The sequence below is a fragment of the Corvus brachyrhynchos genome, unplaced genomic scaffold (assembly GCF_000691975.1).
Source record: "Corvus brachyrhynchos isolate BGI_N302 unplaced genomic scaffold, ASM69197v1 scaffold914, whole genome shotgun sequence".
NCBI lineage: Eukaryota > Metazoa > Chordata > Aves > Passeriformes > Corvidae > Corvus > Corvus brachyrhynchos.
In genome coordinates this window covers 58865-64153 of record NW_008237467.1, presented here as the reverse complement: position 1 = coordinate 64153, position 5289 = coordinate 58865, and the positions used below count along the sequence as shown (strand labels likewise).

The window sequence follows — 5289 nt, the reverse complement described above, 5'->3', positions numbered from 1 at the left end:
GAATGCAGCAGGAAGGAACATTGGAAGCAAACCATCAAATAGCAGAGAACGAAGTGAAAAAGTAACCAAACTATATAACCCAAACTTATTGTTTTCAAATAATTGTATGATTCTGACTTCATCTGCAATAAATTTGGAATAACTTGGCATGTGAACACCACCAGCTCAAAGGAAACAAAACACAATGTAAGAGCAATCATGAACAGCCGAGTAGTTTTAATAAAGGTTGCCCTGAGTGACCAGCACAGGGAAGAAAAAAGGCAGAAACGAACTTACACAGCATAAATTCTCTGACTATTTTGCATGGACCTGACATGGTGTGCTGGTGGTAATCTTTAGCTTAAAAACTGATCTAGACAGCCATTCACTTTAATACTTCTGCCAGAAGAGTCCTATCAATCTAGTGGGAACAGCATGGGCACAGGCCAGGGTAGGAGATGAAGGATTTTCCTCCCTTCTGCTTTCCCCTGTCCCTACAACTCCACAAAATCTTGAGGAAGGGAAGCAGGGAGCAGAGCCTGATGGAGGCACCTTTCCATAGTCAGCTGTGATTTAACCAATCAATTCTTCTTCCAGGCCAGCCTTGTTTGTCCACAATCTCCTTTTTAAATAGGCAACTGAATATTGCTTCGCTGAATTAAATAGAAGATCTGGGAAAAAACTGCAGCTTCATGATGTAGAAATGATGGGGAAAGTTATCAATATGTGCATCTGTGAAATGCTAAACAGCTGTCAAGAAGTGAAAAGAAAGAAATCTGAAATGCCACTGTTATGCATCCTCACACAAACTTCATTCCCTGTAACCATTACTGTTCCTTTATCTGTTACACCAGCAGGAAAAGATTTGCTAGGTGGTGGATTAACTCAATAAGATTATTCAAAGTTTTGATTGCTGAGCAATGGTCAAAGGCTCTTTGGGTACTGTCCTGGATCCCACAGGCTGGTGTGGCCACGGCGATTACTGACAGCCCTTTGTGCAGGTGGAGAGCAGTGGCAGTGATGGTGGAGAGCTGCCCGTGCTCACTGAAGGTGCAGGCACAGGTGAGGGGGACCTCAAGCCATGCCCTGGCCTTCAGAGAGTGGGATCCATTTCAAGGGTTGCCAGCCTGGAGGTGCCTAGATCCTAGGATCAACTCACCCTTAATTTGAACCAAGTCATCATACAAGCAAATGGGAATAAGGTAGTCATACATCCCAACAGGTGACATGGCTGCAAAGTTATTACAGACAGAGGCTGACAGAAATGGAAAAACCCATGCTTTATCTCCTCCTATAGAGAGTGAAATCACAAGGGCATCTCGCCCTTGCTGTGAAGGACATTAGGGATTGTGGGGACTGGCGTCCCTCAGCCAGCAGCAGTAGTGAACCAACTCTGGCACCTCTGGCCATCCAAGGCACCATTTCAGCCTTCTTCCCCACTGACTGACTGCTTTCACTTCTCCAGAATTGCTCTCATCTTCTTGGCAGACTGGGAATTCTCATCTTCTTGTCCCAGTGTTGTGTATTAGCACCTGCCCTAGTGCTTGACCAAATCTTGAACACATTACTGGTCCATTAAAGAGTAAAATCCTCTCTCCTGCTCAGCACAGTAATGGACTGCCCAAAAGCCTTGCCATACAGTGAATTAGACAAATTTGACCATGTAGGCCAGTGCCCACATACTGTTTAGGTATGGAAGGCAAGCCCTTTGCAAGAGGCAGATCCAACACTGACTTTTGAGGAAAGCAATTACTCTTATAGCAACAGCTCCTCACCAGCTCCTGTCCTTGCCATGGCAAAGTAAAGAACAGCAAGAGAGAGCATTTCTTCATTCTCTTTTACTAACATACTGCTCAGTCTTAGACACAGAGGCACACCTTTACAGTGGGGCTCTGATCCCATGACGACAGGGATGAAGCTAAGGACCAAAGTTCCTGTTGATCAAACCACTGGAGGAATATACAGAAGAGAAAGCTAGCTGCTTACCTGCCTTTCTTGGGCCTTCTCAGGCCAGGAGCGGTCCAAGGTTTCTTCACAGATGGGGCTGCAGAAATTGAAGAAACCAGAGATAAAAAAAATCCCTTTCCATTCAGACAATATCTTATCAAAGGACTCTTCTCCTTGAAATCCAGTTCTCAATTATGCTCATATATATTCTTGCATTGTCAGCTCATCCTTCCCAGGGGACTGAGACAAACTTACAGCCATTGGATAATTTAGTCCTCTATTAACCTGTTCAAGTTGTGGCCATTACGCAGCATGAGGGGCACAGGTACAAACTGCAAATGCAAAGGAACCACTAAACTCACTGGAGGTCTCACTTGGTGTCTCACAGAAAGTCCTGTGGGAAGACATCACCTCACTGCAGAGGTCTGTCATTCAAACCACAGCAATTTATTTTTCATTACAGGAGAGGGAGTTGGTTGACATGTCATCATCACAACTCAATCTTCACCTCAAGATGGTCTTAGCATCCACCAGCATTTGTTCTCTAACCTTACACCACCCCTGCTCAGTAAACTATGTGACAGTCTGCTTCCGCTCTTAGAATGTCCAGGATCAAAAATATCATGGACATGCCTCTGAAATGTAAAAATGTTTCTCCTTGCCCTAGGAAATCCATAGGTCATTAGTACATTGCCATGACACTTCTATAAGGGAAAAATATGTTTATCCAAAATCCTCAGGTGCTAGAAAGAGGGGGTTTCCATCCTAGACCATCCCACTGTTGCCTCAGCTGCCAAAAAGAGTCATTGTGGCCCTGCACATGGCCAGCTTTCACCCCTGATAGTGATTTGTTTTCCCAAAATCACCTGCTGGAAAATCAGAAATAGGAATTAGAAATCCTGACTCTGAATCTTATGCTTCAATTATATGACCATTGCTTCACTCTTCTGCCTTTGCCAGTTTTATATAGTCCTACTTGCAACGATATTCATGCTCTTCAGCATCTCTCTCCTCCAAATGAAATCAATAGAAGTTACTGCTAGTTTAAAAAATTAAGGAAACAATATTTTCAGTAACTAACAATTGTTCAGAAAGAGAAAAAAGCATTCCAGACACCTGCACCTCATCAGGTTTTTAGTAACTGCTGTTTTGGGACTGCTCCTCTTCCCTTTGCCTTTTCTGCTATCAGAAAACAAACTCAGATATAACATTTTACTTGACGCATATCAAGATCTACCATTCTGTACCAACCTTGGGAAAATATGGGGGGGAAGTAAGATAGCTGTAGCAACTAGCTCTATGTATGTAGCAGGCAGTCCTATACTGCTGGATAAATATACCATAGGAAAATCCCTGGGAGATGAGTGAATGCAGTAATGGTGACTTATCTGTACGGTATTTGATTAACAAAAAGGAGCTAAATAAACAGTGATTTCCTTTTGACAATCTGATCTATTTCCTCCTAGCACTGGGGAAAAAAAAAAAAAAGGGCCTGTTTTTAGATACAGCAAGTTCTTGTCAATGTCCCAGCTCTGCACTCTGGGCCACCGAAATTTGGGGAAGGAGAGTCAGCTGCTGAGGGGGTTGGCAGCCTGGATCCCTGCAGCACCCTCACAGCACCACCAGCACTGCACCAGGACCTCCCAAAGGCTTCAGAGGCAAGAGCTACAGGGCAAGAGCCAAGAAACCCAGAAATTAATGGCAAGATTTCTACTGATTTCAGACAGGTGAGTGTGTCATCCAGACACTTCTGCAGCAGACACTCACATTCCTTATTTCATCTATTTCAACAGCCAATTAAACATATTTCAACTAATCCTCACCCCACCAGCACTGCTGGTCAACTGATGGACAACCCCATCATGTTGTCCTGCCTGGCACCACAGGTGAACAAGGCAGAGTGATATACCCCATGGATGAGGAAGACTCTGCTGGCAGCCTGGGATGGAGGAATCCACACTGAAGTAGTACCCACATGTCTTCATGAGACAGGATCAGAACTCCACAGTTAAGATAATTCAATTCTCCTTTGAAAAAAACATGAAGTGGAAAACACTCAAGTACATAGACTTCACACCTGCAATTTTTTTTCTAGAAGTCTGGTTCCAAGGTATGTATAATGATGTAAATTAGAAAAACTCTTATTAGATTAAATAATCTCAAAAATTCCCCTTTATAGTAAAAATATGTTTCTCTTGTAAAACTGAGAAAGTCCTCTAGGATGCTAACTATTCTTATGCATCTCAGTCATTACATTATTTGCATCCAGTTGGAGATGGCAGAACTTCTCAGGGGGAAACTGACGTGGGTATTTTAAGGGTTGCTTTTTTCCTTTTTTTTTTCTTTACAGTTTCCTATGTGCAAAACCTAGAGGCTTGTTTTTCTCTTTTATCACAGAGAAAAAATGATCCTGATTCAAATCAGCACTGAAATACAATACAAGGCTCTGCCAGATGTTACATAAACGATGATGTAATGCTGAAGTATTTCATTACACATGCAGGTCTGTTCTTCAGCCCAGCAGTGATTTATTACATTTTGTCAATCCCGTTTTATGTACCCATATCACTTTTACATCATTTTTCTTCATGACATTGTTACATTCTCACAGAAGCACATAGAGATAACATCATAACAGCACAGCCAATGAAGTTAGCATTTTACAAATAATGTTACTAATAAATAAATATACCAGTGAGGGGAAAATAGTCTTTCTGAGAGAGTGAAAAGCAAATTTACCTTTGAATAACCTGATGGGGGGGAAGAGGCCACAAGTCCAATAAGAAAATTGAGTTAGCATCCCCTCGGAGCATCTTCTGCCTTCATGCAGAACAGTGAGGAAATGCTGTTCTTGCCTCTTTTTGGTTTAATCTCACATTCTCTTTGTTCTCCTAATGTGTTCTGTGTGCTGCTGGCTCGATCTTATGCACCAGCTGCCTGGTCAAACAGATGCATCAGCAAGTGAAAGAAGATCAACACATAAAATCTGTTTTGACCCTGAAATTATCAAGCCACTGGACAGCTTTTTTTTTCCCTGATCATCCATCAAGGTTTATTAGAAAAAGCACACCCAGCAACATTGCTTCTTATGGGGAGAAAAAGAATTCCAGAAACTGTAAGTTCAAAAGATACGAAAGTCATGTCAAAATAATGTAGCAGGCTACTTAGAAGATGCATTCCTACAGCAATATTGTTAAAGAAAAAAATCCTTCTAACAAGCAGGTTGCCAAAAATCCCGTTAGACAACTGAATCAGAGAAGTCCTCTTTTTTTGCAGTCAGCCATTCACCTGCATCAAGCAAAATGTTACAGTGAGAAGCTGCAGTAGAAAAGAATTCAAAATTTTGTTCTTTGTAACAACACA

At 42.1% G+C, this 5289-nt stretch overlaps 1 long non-coding RNA gene across 2 annotated transcripts in view; it reads right to left on the bottom strand.

Moving 5' to 3' along the window:
* Positions 1-4949, bottom strand: part of LOC108446066 — a 48019-nt gene extending 43070 nt beyond the window's left edge. For both annotated transcript variants that reach the window (XR_001861175.1, XR_001861176.1), the window contains exons 1-2: positions 4666-4949; positions 1966-2023 (exon numbers count right to left, since the gene is read on the bottom strand). This is a non-coding gene — a long non-coding RNA (uncharacterized LOC108446066). The remainder of the gene's footprint in view (positions 1-1965; positions 2024-4665) is intronic.
* Positions 4950-5289: the final 340 nt, after the last annotated feature.